Source organism: Mobula hypostoma, chromosome 9 (genome assembly GCF_963921235.1).
Source record: "Mobula hypostoma chromosome 9, sMobHyp1.1, whole genome shotgun sequence".
NCBI lineage: Eukaryota > Metazoa > Chordata > Chondrichthyes > Myliobatiformes > Myliobatidae > Mobula > Mobula hypostoma.
Genome location: NC_086105.1, coordinates 88,698,143 through 88,714,983, shown reverse-complemented (window position 1 = coordinate 88,714,983; position 16,841 = coordinate 88,698,143). Strand labels below are relative to the sequence as shown.

General features: G+C 44.1%; 1 protein-coding gene across 2 annotated transcripts in view; it reads right to left on the bottom strand.

Moving 5' to 3' along the window:
• The window catches only part of mad1l1 (mitotic arrest deficient 1 like 1), a 1,178,242-nt gene that overhangs the window by 685,517 nt on the left and 475,884 nt on the right, over nucleotides 1-16,841 (bottom strand). The gene's annotated exons all lie outside the window — the stretch shown is intronic.

The window sequence follows — 16,841 nt, the reverse complement described above, 5'->3', positions numbered from 1 at the left end:
AACCTGATGGCATGAACATCGACTTCTCTAACTTCCGCTAAGGCCCCACCTCCCCCTCGTACCCCATCTGTTACTCATTTTTATGCACACATTCTTTCTCTCACTCTCCTTTTTCTCCCTCTGTCCCTCTGAATATACCTCTTGCCCATCCACTGGGTCACCCCCCCCCTTGTCTTTCTTCCCGGACCTCCTGTCCCATGATCCTCTCGTATCCCCTTTTGCCTATCACCTGTCCAGCTCTCGGCTCTATCCCTCCCCCTCCTGTCTTCTCCTATCATTTTGGATCTCCCCCTCCCCCTCCAACTCCCAAATCCCTTACTCACTCTTCCTTCAGTTAGTCCTGACGAAGGGTCTCGGCCTGAAATGTCGACTGCACCTCTTCCTACAGATGCTGCTTGGCCTGCTGCGTTCACCAGCAACTTTGATGTATGTTGCTTGAATTTCCAGCATCTGCAGAATTCCTGTTGTTTGACTTCTCTGCACATTATCATATGGAGAAATGACAGTACTGCAAATCCAAATACTTCCCAATCTATGTCAAATGCACTATCTTTTTTTGTTTTTAAACAGATGCTTAAAACAGGTTCAGTGAATTGAGTGCAGATGGTGCCACCTCCTGCTCATAAATGTAGCCAGATGGAAAGTTTCAATGTTACTTAAATCAAGCAGTTGTGTTTATTCAACAACTGAAAGGAAAAAAATTTGGGGGGGGGGGGGTTGGGATCCTACTTTGTATCCAACTGAACTTATTCCACATACTACTTCTTCGATCTCAAATACTCAGAGTCCTCAGTGACCAGTATATCAATGGAGCTGAATTTCAGAAGCTGAGTGTATCGCATTCCTGCTACAGTACAATGGCATTACCAAAAAAAGATGAATTTCTAGACAATTGAACTTTATGAATAACACTTCAAAAAAGATGTAAATTATAAACAAAGATAAAATTTTTAGCTTCAAAACATTTTCATTATGATACAAAGGCCAGAAAATCTTGATGACTCTTTACAGCACTGTGTGTTTCAATCAAAGCATATTACTGACAAACAAGTATTACATTCCAATAACTGAAGGTTTACAAAGTCCCAGGCTACAAATTGGGATGAGGTTCACCGCTTCAATTTCTCCCAAACACCAATGTCCAGGCCCAGGTCTGACTCATATTTTTCCATAGGTGTTGCTTCAAAAACACCTGTTATTTTCTACTTGATCAACTGTGTTACATCCTAATTTTTGACATTACGCCAAGAACATGGAACAAACAGCTCCTCTCAGAACATGCAAAAAATCTTGTTCTCCATGTGGGTGTCAACACTTCCATACAGCTGACTCCAATGATACAGTTAGAACAGTAGGGATGCCAGACTGTATAGTTGAATGCTCCTCTTGTGGGATGTGGAAACGCAAGGAGACCTCTGGTGTTTCTGATGACTACACCTGCAAGAAATGCATCCAGCTGCAGCTTCTAACAATCCACATTAGGGAGATAGAGCTGGAACTGGATGAACTCCAGATTATTCAGGAGGCTGCGGGTGGCGGGGGTGGGGGGGGGGAGGTGGTGATACATAAGATAAAGAGAGAGGTAGTTACACCCAAGTTGCACGACATAGCAGACTGGATGACAATCAGAAGGGGAAAGGGTTAATCAACCAATGCAGAGTACTCCTGTGGCCATCCTCCTCAATATACTGGATATTGTTGAGGGGGAATACCTACCAGAGAAAAGTCACAGAAGTCAATTCTCTGACACTAAGTCTGACTCTGTGACTCAGAAGGGAAGGGGGGAGAAGAGGCAAGTTTGGTGATAAGGGATTCGTTAGTCAGGTGCACAGAAAAGAAGTCCTAAGGACAAGAACGGGATTCTCAGATGGTATGTTGCCTCCTGGGTGCCAGAATCCAGAACATCTCAGATCGTGTCCTCAGAATTCTTAAGTGGAAGAGTGAGCAGCCAGAGGAAGTGATCCACATAGGTACCAACAGCATGGATAGGAAGAGTGACGAAGCTCTGCAAAGGAGGTCAGGGAGTTTGGTGCTAAGTTAAAAGACAGGATCCTCCAGGGTTGTGATCTCAGGATTACTACCCATGTCACATGCTAGTGAAGCCAGAAATATGAAGGTTGCACAGTTTAACATGTGGCTAAGGAGTTGGTGTGTAGGGAGGGTGTCACATTTTTGGATCATTGGGCTCTCTTCCTGGGAAAGTGGGACCTGACCAGAAGAGACAGTTTGCACCCAAACTGGAGGGGGCCAAATATCTTATCAGGAAGGTTTCCTAGTGCTGCATGGGAGGAGTTAAACTATAGTTTCAGGAAGATTGGATCCAGAGTACCAGAACAGATAATGGAGAGGTTGTGGAGACAGATGTTGATAAGACCTCAGACAAAGTCAGCAATCAAAAGGTTGAGCAAGACACACAAAATGCTGGTGGAACGCAGCAGGCCAGGCAGCGTCTATAGGAAGAGGTATATCACACGAGCCGACTCACAGGTGAAGTGTCGCCTCACCTGGAAGGACTGTCTGGGGCCCTGAATGGTAGTGAGGGACGAAGTGTAAGGGCATATGTAGCACTTGCTCTGCCTACAAGGATAAGTGCTGGGAGGGAGATCGGAGGGAAGGGATGGGGGGAACGAATGGACAAGGGAGTCGCGTAAGGAGCGATCCCTGCAGAAAGCGGAGGGGGGAAGGGAAAGATGTGCTTGGTGATGGGATCCCGTTGGAGGTGGCGGAAGTTACGGAGAATTATATGATGGACCCGGAGGCTAGTGGGGGTGGTAGGTGAGGACAAAGGGAACCCTATCCCTTGTGGGGTGGCAGAAGGATAGGGTGAGAGCAGATGTGCGTGAAATGGGAGAGATGCGTTTGAGAGCAGAGTTGATGGAGGAGGAAGGGAAGCCCCTTCTTTAAAAAAGGAAGACATCTCCATTGTCCTGGAATGAAAAACCTCATCCTGAGAGCAGATGCGGCGGAGATGGAGGAATTGCGCGAAAGGGATGGCATTTTTGCAAGAGACAGGGTGGGAAGAGGAATAGTCCAAGGAGCTGTGAGAGTCCGTAGGCTTATAGTAGACATCAGTAGATAAGCTGTCTCCAGAGATAAAGACAGAAAGATCAAGAAAGTGGAGGGAGGTGTTGGAAATGGACCAGGTAAACTTGAGGGCAGGGTGAAAGTTGGAGGCAAATTAATGAAGTCAACGAGCTCAGCATGCGTGCAGGAAGCAGTGCCAATGCAGTTGTCGATGTGGCGAAGGAAAAGTGGGGGACAGATACCAGTATAGTCTTGGAACATGGATGGTTCCACAAAGCCAACAAAAAGGCAGGCATAGCTGGGACCCATATGGGTGCCCATGGCCACACCTTTAGTTTGGAGGAAGTGGGAGGAGCCAAAGGAGAAATTATTAAGGGTAAGGACCAATTCTGCTAGACGGAGGAGAGTGGTGGTACAGGGGAACTGGTTAGGTCTGGAATCCAAAAGGAAGCGGAGAGCTTTGAGACCTTCCTGTTGGGGAATGGAGGTATATAGGGACTGGACATCCATGGTGAAAATAAAGCGGTGGGGGCCAGGGAACTTAAAATCATTGAAAAAATTCAGAGCTTGAGAAATGTCACGAACATAGGTGGGAAGGGATTGAACAAGCAGGGATAAAACAGTGTCAAGGTATGCAGAAATGAGTTTGGTGGGGCAGGAACAAGCTGAAACAAAGGGTCTACCTGGACAGGCAGGTTTGTGCATCTTGGGTAGGAGGTAGCAACAGGAAGTCTGGGGTGCGGGAACTATAAGGTTGGTGGTGGCAGTGGATGGGCGATCCCCAGAGCTGATAAGGTTGGTGATGGTGTGGGAGACAATGGTCTGGTGCTCCTTAGTGGGGTCATGATTGAGGGGTAAATAAGAGGAGGTATCCGCGAGTTGTCGCTGTGCCTCGGCAAGGTAGAGGTCAGTACACCAGACTACAACAGCACCCCCCTTATCGGTGGGTTTTATAGTAAGGTTAGGATTGGTGCGGAGGGAGTGGAGAGCAGAGCGTTTGGAAGGAGTGAGGATGGAATTGGAACAAGGTGTGGTGAAGTCCAGACGGTTGATGTCCCATCAGCAGTTAGCAATAAAAAGATCCAGAGCAGGCAGAAGACCAGAGTGGAGTGTCCATGAAGAGGAGGAGGGTTGAAGACTGGAGAAGGGGACATCGGTGGGGTTGGGAGAGTCCTTGCTGAAGAAGTAGGCTCGAAGACGGAGCCGGCGGAAGAAGAGTTCAGCATCATGGCGCACAAGGAACTCGCTGAGATGTGGGCGAAGGGGGACAAAGGTCTGAGGACAGAGCACTCTGCCTCAGAGAGTTGAAGGTCGGAGGGGATGAAGTGTCCATGGTCGTTGGAGCCCACATTGATGGTGCTGGAGTCCAGGTTTTGGATATGCCCTGGGTTGGTGGAGCCACCGAGATCGATGGCGGGGGCTGCAATCCGAAGATCATGCCTGCTAGCGTCGGAGCCAGCAGGCTCTGGGGTCTGCAGATGGAAGATCTTGCAATCCTTGACTAACATAACAAAGTCAAAGAAACGGTGATTGCACGTATGGATCACTGCTGCCATCAGGTAGAAGGTACAAGAGCCTCAGAATTCGCACCACCAGATTCAAGAACAGTTACTACCCCATAACCACCAAGAAATGCATGCATTAAAAAATGATACAACATTCCTCCAAAATGATATCACAAGAAACACAGGACAAACCAAGACTAAAACTGACAAAACCACATAATTATAACATATACAACAGGAATTCTGCAGATGCTGGAAATTCAAGCAACATACATCAAAGTTGCTGGTGAACGCAGCAGGCCAAGCAGCATCTATAGGAAGAGGCACAGTCGACGTTTCAGGCCGAGACCCTTCGTCAGGACTAACTGAAGGAAGAGTGAGTAAGGGATTTGAAAGCTGGAGGGGGAGGGGGAGATGCAAAATTATAACATATAGTTACAACAGTGCAAAACAATACCGTAATTTGATAAAGAGCAGACCATGGGCACTGTAAAAAATAGTCTCAAAGTCCTGATAGACTCATCATCTCATGCAGGCGGTAGAAAGGAGAAACTCTCCCTGCCTTGAACCTCCAAGCGCCGCAAACTTGCCAATGCAGCACCATTGGAAGCTCCTGACTGCAGCGGACTCTGAGTCCGTCCAAAAACTTCGAGCCTCCAACCAGCCCCTCCAACACAGCCTCTCCAAGCACCATCCTCTGCCGAGCGCTTCGACCCTGCCCCAGCCGCTGAGCAACAAGCAAAGCCGAGGACTCGAGGCCTTCACCTCCGGAGATTCTGGACCACACAGTAGCAGCAGCAGCGAAGCAGGCACTTCAGAAGTTTCACCAGATGTTCCTCCGTGCTCTCACATCCAGTCTCCATCAAATCAGGATTGTGCACGGCACCCTACTTGACAAATAACAGACATCACCACTGGAGTGGCCGCTGCGAGCTGCGTCACACTGCCATCTTCTCCTCCCTCCCTTAGATTTACTGAGTATGTCTGCAGGAAAGTGAACCTCAGGCTTGTATATGGTGATGTATATGTACTTTGATGATAAATTTACTTTGAACTTTAAGGTAGTAAATTGGACTAGACATTGACTTTGTGGGAAAAGGCAGAAAATGGTAGTAGATGGCAGTAGATGGTTGCCTCTCTGACTGGAGGCCTGTAACTAGTGGAGAACAGATGGATTGGTACTGGGTCCGTTGTTGTTTGTCATCTATGATCTGAATGATAATATGGTTTACTGGATCAGCAAATTTGCAAATGACACCAAAATTCAGGATATAGTGGACAGCAAGGAAGACTATCACAGCTTGCAGTGGGATCTGGACCTGCTGGAAAAATGGGCTGAAAAATGGCAGATGAAATTTAATGCAGACAAGCGCGAGGTGTTGCATTTCAGTAAGACCAACCAGGTCTTACAGAGAGCATGGTAGGGTACTGAGGAGGATGGTAGAACAAAGGGACTTGGAAATACAGGTCCAAAATTCATTGAAAGTGGAGGCACAGGTAGATAGGGTCGTAAAGAAAGCTTTTTGGCACATTGACTTTCATAAATCAAAGTATTGAGTACCAAAGTTGGATGTTACATTGAAGCTGTACAAAACAATTGTTGGTGAGGCTTAAGTTGAAGTATTGTGTGCAGTTTTGGTTTCCCATGCACAGGATTGATGTAAATACATTTGGAAGAGTACAGAGAAAATTTACAAAGATGTTGTCGGAACTGGAGGACCTGAGCTATACAGAAAGATTGAATCGGTTAGTACTTTATTCCCTTGGAATGTGAAAGATTGAGGAGAAATTTGATGGAGGTATACAAAATTATGATGGGTAAAAATAGGGTAAATACAAGCAAACTTTTTCTGCTGAGGTTGTTTGGGACTACAACTAGAGATCATGGGTTAAGAGTGAAAGGTGAAAAGTTTAAGGGGAACATGAGGGGAACTTCTTCACTCAGATGGTCATGAGAGTATGGAATGAGCTGCCAGCACAAGAAGTACGTGCCAGCTCAATTTCAACATCAAGAGAAATTTGGATAGATAAATGGATAGTAAGTGGCTATGGTCTGGGTACAGGTTGAGGGACTAGACTGTTTAAATGATTTGACAGAGACTAGATGGGCCAAGGGGCCTGTTTCTGTGCTGCATTTTTCTATGACTCTCTGACTCGATGATAGGCCAATTTGAGTAACAGAAATTTGCCCTTATGGAATTCACAGATTACAACCAAATTTACTTTCGGGGTGCCTAGGCGCGACTCAAGTAGCAGCAGAACTCTCAATGTATCAATTAAATATTCCTGTTTCAGCCCGTTACAGCTAAAAAGCACAACTGCTTCCAAGGTCAATACAGTCAACAAAGATGTCTTAATGCGTTTAAACAAACTATCACTGCTTAAAACCGACCAAAACAACGCCGAGGACACCTCGGAGGAAGCATAGATCAGAATTACAAGTGCATTTAAGGAAACAGGGTTTTAAACTCCCAATACCAACCACCTTGCTGGCGAACGTGCAGTCTCTGCTGAATAAAATCGATGATCTCAGAGCCAGGGTGCTGAATCAGAGGGACATTAGGACCACGTGTGTCCTTTGTTTCACGGAATTGTGGTTAACCCCTTCTGTACCAGATACAGCGATTCAGATCAATGGGTTTACTGCACACCGTCAGGATAGATCTATAGGGTCTCTCAAAAGCAGAGGTGCAGGAGTATGCCTCATGGTCAACGCTCCTTGGTGCACAAATATATCAGTGTTGTCCCAATTCTGCTCACCAGACCTGGAATATCTGGCAGTAAAGTGTCGTCCTTTTTACCTACAACTGGAGTTCTCTGAGGTTATTCTGGTAGCAGTTTACATTCCACCTCAGGCCAATGTCAAGCAGACTTTAGATGATCTGAGCAACGGGATTAACATGCACGAAACAGCGCACCCTAATGCCTTCATCATTGTTTTGGGAGATTTTATCAAGGCCAGTCAGAAAAAACTCACTAAACAATTACCATCAACAGATCACTTGCAGTACCAGAGGAAACAACACACTGGACCAAGAATGCCTACCATGCTATTCCACACCCTCACTTGGGGAAGTCTGATCATCTAGCTGTACTTCTACTCTGAGTATAGGCAGAGACTGAAGACTGCAGCACCAGTAGTGAGGACCAAGAAGGCTTGAACAAGGGAAGCATAGGAGCGCCTACAGGACTGCTTTGAATCGGTGGACTGGACTGTATTCAGGGATTCATCTTTGAATCTAGATGAGTATGCTGCAGTTGTTACTGGTTTCATTAAAACCCATGTGGATGAGTGTGTGCCTACAAAGACTTACTGTACATTCCCAAACCAAAAGCAGAGGAGATACGTCGTCTGCTGAAGGCTAAATCTGTGGCATTCAAGTCTGGCAACCCAGGTCTGTACCAGAAAACCAGGTATGATTTGCAGAGGGCTCTTTCAAGGGCAAAGAGACAATATCGAATGAGGTTGGAAGCAATATCAGATGCATGGAAACACTGGCAGGGACATTACTTCCTACAAAGCAAAACCCAATAGTATGAATGACAGTGACGCTTCACTACCAGATGAACTCAACGCCTTCTATGAACGCTTTGAAAGGGAGAACACAACTACAGTTGTGAAGATCCCTGCTACACCTGATGACCCTGTGATCTCCGTCTCAGAGGCCAACGTTAGACTGTCTTTAAAGAGAGTGAACCCTCGCAAGGCAGGAGGTCCTGATGGAGTACCTGGTAAGGCTCTGAAAACCTGTGCCGACCAACTAGCGGGAGTATTCAAGGACACTTTCAACCTCTCACTGCTACGGGCAGAAGTTCCCACTTGCTTCAAAAAGGCAACAATCATACCATTCCCCAAGAAGAATAATGTGGGCTGCCTTAATGACTATTGCCTAGTAGCACTCACAAAGACAGTGATGAAATGATTTGAGAGGTTGGTTAAGACTAGACTGAACTCCTGCCTCAGCAAGGACCTGGACCCAGTGCAATTTGCATGTCGCCACAATAGGTCAACGGCAGATGCAATCTCAATGACTCTTCACACGGCTTTAGACTACCTAAACAACACAAACACCTACGTCAGGATGCTGTTCATCGACTATAGCTCAGCATTAAATACCATCATTCCCACAATCCTGATTGAGAAGTTGTGGAACCTGGGCCTCTGTACCTCCCTCTGCAATTCAATCCTCAACTACCTAACCAGAAGACCACAGTCTATGTGGATTGGTGATAACATACCTTCCTCCCTGACAATCAACACTGGTGCACCTCAGGGGTGTGTGCTTAGCCCACTGCTCTACTCTCTGTATACACATGACTGTGTGGCTACGCATAGCTCAAATACTATCTATAAATTTGCTGATGATACAACCATTGTACATATGTCCAAAGATAAGTTAGCGCGTTTTTACTCGCATATTAATCCTTTCTGTGATAGATGTTCGGGGCAGATAGCCTCTTTAACTCATATGTTTTGGTCTTGCCCTACTTTGGAAACTTTTTGGAGAGATATTTTCAATATTATTTCTAAGGTATTAAATATAGATATCTCTCCTCACCCTATTACTGCTATCTTTGGACTATCTAAAATTTCTAGTAATCTTTCCCCTTCAGCCCGTAGAATGATTGCATTTCTTACTTTAATGGCGAAAAGATGTATTTTACAACATTGGAAAGAGCTTAATGCTCCAACTACCTTTTTTTGGTTTTCTCAGACGATTTTATGTTTGAATCTGGAGAAAATTAGAAGTAACCTTTATGATTCTTCATTTAAATTTGAACAGATTTGGGGACCTTTTATTCGATATTTTCATTTAATGTAATATTTACCCTTCTTGTTTTTTCTTCACTGTTTTAATGGAGGTCGGGATTGAGGACGTGATTTTAAGTTTAACTCTGTTTGGTTTCAAGTTAGCCCATTGCTTTGCTTTGCTTTTAGTTAGTTGCACGGTGGGTTTTTTTTTGGGGTTTTTTTTTTCTTTTTTTTCCATTGATATATATAAAATCTAGTATACTATTATGTTATCTTGGTTTCTTATGCTTAAATTACATTGTTTGTAGTATTTTCTTTTTGGTATTGTTATCTTTTGGAATTTTATTATACTTTAACATTGTATTAATGTTTATATGGCTTACCTTTTTTGTATACTTACTCAATAAAAAGATTTAAAAAGAAAAAAGATACAACCATTGTTGGTAGAATCTCAGGTGGTGACGAGAGGGCGTACAGGAGTGAGATATGCCAACTAGTGGAATAGTGCCACAGCAACAACCTGGCACTCAACATCAGTAAAACGAAAGAGCTGATTGTGGACTTCAGGAAGGATAAGACGAAGGAACACATACCAATCCTTATAGAGGAATCAGAAGTGGAGAGAGTGAGCAGCTTTAAGTTCCTCAGTGTCAAGATCTCTGAGGATCTAACCTGGTCCCAACATATCAATGCAGTTATAAAGAAGGCAAGACAGCGGCTATACTTTATTTGGAGCTTAAAGAGATTTGGCATGTCAACAAATACACTCAAAAACTTCTATAGTTGTACCTTGGAGAGCATTCTGACAGGCTGCATCACTGTCTGGTATGGAGGGGCTACTGCACAGGACCGAAAGAAGTTGCAGAAGGTTGTAAATCTAGTCGGTTCCATCTTTGGCACTAGCCTACAAAGTACCCAGGACACCTTTAGGGAACGATGTCTCAGAAAGGCAGCATCCATTATTAAGGACCTCCAGCACCCAGGGTGTGCCCTTTTCTCACTATTACCATCAGATAGGAGATACAGAAGCCTGAAGGCACACACTCAGTGATTCAGGAACAGCTTCTTCATGTCTGCCATCGGACATTGAAGCTTTGGACACTACCTCACTTCTTTTAATATACAGTATTTCTGTTTTTGCACATTTAAAAAAAATCTATTCAATATACATAATTGATTTATTTATTTATTATTGTGTTTTATTTTATTTATTATTTTTTTTCTCTCTCTGCTAGATTATGTACTCCATTCAACTGCTGCTGCTAAATTAACAAATTTCATGTCACATGCCGGTGATAATAAAACTAATTCTGATTTCAGGAAAACAGGATTTTTAAAAATTAGCTCTTACAAAATTTATGTGGGAAAAGTAAATAAATCAACAAATTTTAAAATTCACATTTCTTGATGATGCAGCTTTGCATTACAGGAACTTTCAATACTGAATTTATACATGAATGCTCCGGATGGCTCTTGACGTGTGTTGGCAACAGCACATGACGAACGTCGAGCTCTATAACAACCTACTGATGCTCACCACTAAAATCAAGGCGAGAAGACTGCAATTAGCAGGGCACTGTCTACACCACCCCGAGCTACCTGCCAGCCTAATCATCATATGGGAGCCCAAGCACGGGAGGATGAACCCTGCGCACCCTCCCAAGACAATGGTCAACACGCTCCTAGAAAATAGCGGTGCGGCTAATGTAGATGAACTGAACACACAGATGAAGAAGAGGGAGAAGTGGAGAGTACGTCATCATGCCCAATGCCGGCCCCCTAGGCCTGAGTCGACGTAGTAGTAGTGCAATACTGACCATTTTCCAGGAACATAGCCACTTCCCTGCCTCTCTAACACAGGGACTTGTCTGTAGTTTACTTTCTGTACCTTGGCTTATTATCTTAGGAACATCCAGCTTTTCTGCCACCATTGTGATTTTGGATATCATTGGAGAAATCAGAGTGAAATTATTGATTGTTTCTATGTTACTACAACCAGATGACTAATGCTTTGTTTCCTTCCCAATTTTATTAGGCCCCAACTCCTTGGGCATAAATGAAGCAAGTTAACTTCCCAATTCATAAAGAACAGACAATGTTACATTGAGCAAGGTAATAAGGCAAAGGGAAAAGGTGAAAGTGAAGAGGTGAGGTGAAAGGAAAGAAGGTTAAGAGAGGTGTGGGGAGATGATACCAAAATGGATAAGGGGCAAACAGTTGAGGATAGATGGTTGAGCTGAGGATGGGACTGTAACAAGATGGAGTGTATAGGTAGAATGAGGCAGCTGGTTTGAAGGGGGATAGTGAAGGCATTGTGAGGGAGGTGACAGAAAGTGGGTCAAGGAAGGATGGATAGAGGAGCTAGTGAATTATGGGCAAGAAAAGGAAACTGCGGCAGGGTTGAAAAGAAGGAAAGGGAGTGAGACAAGGGAAGCACACGCATTTGAATCAATCTTACAGCTGATTTTTTTCTGACCTTTGCACGGCATCATGGCTTTACATTCAACAGTGTTTTATAATGCATAATATTTGACATTAGTGCATGTTTAATACAGCACTTAAAAGGAGAGTTAAGCCATTCAGTATACCTGCCTTAGCAGTATAATAATAAGATATACTCAAACACTGCAGTCCGCCTTGCTGCAAGAAATACAATGTTCCAAGTTACTGCAGGAAGCTCATCCAGATAGATCAAAGCACCAAACTGAGAGGAAAATCAACACTTTACTCAATGACTGTTAAGATATTGGAGCAGAATTCAGCTAATCAAGTCTGCTTTGCCATTCCATCATGGCTGATTTATTATCCCTCTCAACCCCACTCTCCTGCCTTCTTCCTGTAACTTTTGACACCCTTACTAACCAAGAACCTATCAACCTCAGCTTTAAATATATTCAATGACTTGGCTTCCACAGCCAGCCATGTCAATGAATTACACATATTCACCACCCTCTGTCTAAAGAAATTCTTTCACAACTCTGTTCTCAATGGATGTCTCTCTATTCTGAGGCTGTGCCCTCTGGTCCAAGACACACCCACTCCAGGAAACATCGTCTTCACACCCACTCTATCTAGGTCTTTCAATATTCGATAGGTTTTAATGAGAACCCCTACCCCCCCCCCATTCTTCTGAACTCAAGCTAAAGGCCCAGAATTATCAAATGCTCCTCATATGTTAACCCTTCCATTCCCAAAATCATTCTTGTCAACATCCACTAGACCCTCTCCAATGCCCGCATATCTTCTCTTTCATAAGAGGCCCAAAACTGCTCACAAGTGTGGTCTGACTAATGCCTTATAAAATTTCAGCATCACATCCTTGCTCTTATTGTGGTGGCAGTTAATAGTGTTACTCCTGTGTCACTGAGTTAGCCACTCCCATATGGGAGGAGTTCACATACTGTACAAGCAAAGATATCAGTAAAGTTCAGTCGAGTATCCTGCACGCTGCCGTCCTGGTGTGCTCTGCACCATCCCTCAATAACAAACACAGCATGGTGTCAGAAGTGGTTGATCGTCAATGAATTGATGCTACAAACCAAGTGAGATCTCCAACAAGAAAGACTTTACAGTAAGACTTTTCTTTGTTTGCACTTCTCAAAGAAAAATATTCAGCGACTTATTAACTTAAACTGCCTATGCAAGTTGCGAATTGTATGCACTGCATGAGCTGAGAACCGGCCAGGCTCAGGGGAGCCAGGCAACACCCAAAAGTGGATACTTTGTCATAATCTGTAGGCCACTAGCCTGGGGAGGTGCACAGAAACATAGACATTGCAAAGAAGTCAGTCAAACTCTCAGAGAGAGAAAAGAAGACTTTTGTAGTCCAAATAAATAAAGTAATATATAGATGAACAGGAACATGGAGCTAATACCTGCAGTACCTACATCTACTTACCTAATAAAGCCCATGAGGTCAGGATGTCAAAGAAGACCATGATTCATACAAAGAGAGAGCTTTCCTTGGAGCTCTAGATTCAAATAGACAAGGCTGGTATACTACAGTTCAGTTGCAAGATGAGGCAGAGACGTTCAAAATGGACACTGGGACAGATATTGCAGCCATCCCCGAATGTCTGTTCACAAAACTACTGAAGAAAACAAGCAACATGTTAAACCCAAAAAGAAAGAGCTCATGGAGCCAGGGAAACACAAGCTCAGTATAAAAGGAATGTTTACCACTTCCATCCGTAAAAACTCATCATTCCTGCTTCTATGCACATCAAGATCATCTGTCAAATACACCAAGGATATTAAGGCATCGAAATATGTTGCCTAAGAGCATGGCCATCCGTGTGGTGGCCTGGCCTTTGCACACAGCAGGGAGATTATGTAAAGCAATGCCGAAAACTGGATAAATATCATGCTGAACCTCTCTGTCACACAGAATTCCCAGACTTTCCATGGCAAATTGCAGGCACAGACATTTTCAAGCCGAAAAGAGACAAAAATCTTTTCACTGTGGATTACTACTCATAGAATATTTTAGTGTCCAAGCTGTCCTCGACATCCTCAGCAGCAGTTATACAGTATCTCAAAACTGTATTCATTTGCCATGGAATACCAGAGACATGTGTCAGGCAACAGTCCACAATTCAACTGCTGAGAATTCAAAGCTTTGCTAGGCATGATGAGTTCAAACACCAGACAAGCAGTCCACAGTATCCCCAGGCAAATGGAGAAGCAGAAAGAGCATTGCGAAATAAAGGCAAAACAAACTTACAAAGCACTGCCAGCTTATTGATGGATGCTACAGTCATCACAGCTCTCAACTGGCCGGAGACCAAGAACAAGCCAGTCCCTTCTTCCTTCCCTTCTCCAATCTCACTTAGACAAAGTGAGAAATTTTGAATCAACACAACGTGAGAAACTGAAGAGCATGCATGATATCAGAGCAAAATCTTTGTCACTGCTCAGGAGTGGTGAAGCTGTTTGGGTTTCAGACCAATTTACCAAAGGATCAATAATCCGGCAGCATGCACAACGATCGTTTGTGATCAGCACATCACCAGGTGAAATCTGGCGACACAGATGTGTGATCATGTGACTTTGAAGGCCTGGAAAGATAAAGAATGAAATAGATGGCTTGATCCTTATGACAAGGACCATTTTCCTGAGGTGGATGCACCTGTTCAAGAAACTCCATTTGCTCCAGCACTTTCAGAGCCACACATTTTAATTCCACATCCCATTCCTATTCTGATATGTCTATCCACAGCCTCCTCTACTGTAAAGATGAAGCCACACTCAGGTTGGAGGAACAACAGTTTATATTCCATCTGGGTAGCCTCCAACCTGATGGCATGAACATTGACTTCTCTAACTTCCGCTAATGCCCCACCTCCCCCTCGTACCCCATCCATTATTTATTTATATACACAATTCTTTCTCTCTCTCGCCTTTTTCTCCCTCTGCCCATCCTCTGGGATTTCCCCCCCCCCTTTTCCTTCTCCCTGGGCCTCCTGTCCCATGATCCTCTCATATCCCCTTTGCCAATCACCTGTCCAGCTCTTGGCTCCATCCCTCCCCCTCCTGTCTTCTCCTATCATTTTGGATCTCCCCCTCCCCCTCCCCCTCCCCCTTTCAAATCTCTTACTATCTCTTCTTTCAGTTAGTCCTGACGAAGGGTCTCAGCCCGAAACGTCGACTGTACCTCTTCCTAGAGATGCTGCCTGGCCTGCTGCGTTCACCAGCTACTTTGATGTGTGTACCAGATTGGGTTGTTTATCTGTCCCAACACAGAGATATACTCTATAACCTCATAGTTTAAGGCAAGTGACTAAAGAGGGAGAATAATCCTCTCATGTTGCTGGAGTATTCAAGAAATCTACCCTGACCTCCATTAGATATAGTGTTTTTTTTAAACGAGTTCTAATGTTGAAAACATTTCACAAAGGAGACTGTTCTTAAAAAAAGGAATTAGCAAAGTAAAGGGGGGAGGGGGAGGGGAGAGCATTAAAAACAGACAGTCATAATCTTGGAAATTCTTTTTTATACAAAAAGAGTGACAGTCCATTAAAAACAAAGAGAAAGACAATCATAATGTTGGCAATTCTTTTTAAAGTTTATGTAAGAAGCTTAAGTGCTAGAGAATTTAGCAGCAATCAAAAACAAAGTAAGCAAAGACCTCGAAGCTAGTTACCCCCTTCATTTTGTGAATTCACAGGGAGCCGTTCCGCAAGTCTCCGCCAACGCAAGGTTCCAATTCCAAATTTTACAACAAATCTAATCACACTAGGTTAGCCGGTCTCCAGACACTGTTTCTGCAATTTACGCAACATTAGCACCTATACAATTGGTTCCTAATTGATCAGAGTACCAAACAATTGGTTAATCAGGTTGCCTCTCTGATGATTAGCACCTATCTAATTAGTTCCTCAATGAATACAAGATCTGTAGTTCATTAGTACAAAGAAGATAGACCCAGTTGTTTTTTTTTAAATCATGCACCCCCCACGATTCTGCCAACCCCCAGTTCTCAAACTTAATTTTTCCTCCACAATAAGTTACGTGCTATGGGTAAAGTGAACTGAATCGCTCAATTTCAGTGACTATAATTTCAATGCAGTTCTATGGACAAGTAGTACATACATAGTTGTTTCTCTCTTTTGTAGTTGGTGTTATTCCAGTGCCACTCAGTTAGTCACTCTCACGGGGAGTTTAGTTGCATATCCTACATGCTAGCATCCCAGTGTACACTGCACTATCCCTCAAAATTGAACACACACAGTTATAGAAACATAGAAACATAGAAAATAGGTGCAGGAGTAGGCCATTCGGCCCTTCGAGCCTGCACCGCCATTTATTATGATCATGGCTGATCATCCAACTCAGAACCCCGCCCCAGCCTTCCCTCCAAACCCCCTGACCCCCGTAGCCACAAGGGCCATATCTAACTCCCTCTTAAATATAGCCAATGAACTGGCCTCAACTGTTTCCTGTGGCAGAGAAATATATACTCTCGTCCTCTTGAAATGAATGCTAACACTGCATTTGTCTACCATATTACCAACTCAACCTGCAAGGAGGATTAATGCAAGGAGTTTAGGAGGATTAATGGTGTCTAACGGCGACTCCTTTACTTGCATCTTCGGAAACAGCTTTATTTCTATCTTTACCTGACCTGGAGTCACACGCTGATTATGGTTCTTGGCGGGAATGGGACCCGCTCTCAGGATTTCACATTATTCGGCACGGCAAGGGCTCAGCCTAAGAGCTCAACTTGCCTTTGGAGGGCCGAGAGCTCATGGCTCTGGAGATCGGTGGATCAAAGGTTGGTGTCGGGGCAGATTGGTGTGTCACAGGAGATGGAGGATCTAAGGCTGTGTGCCCAGAGACCCGAAATCTTTGGGCACAGAGCTCGGAAAAAGCGACGCAATGGACTTTTAACATCATAAACCAGCGAGTTGTTTGTTATGTCTCCCCTCTCACTGTGAAATGGGGACACCTCTTTCTCCCTTATTAGGGAGAGAGAGAGTCTGTGGTATGTCAAATTACTGGGTGAACTAGTAGTCTTTGGGGTACTGCAAGTCTGTGTCTTCGCTGTTGCTTTGCTCATG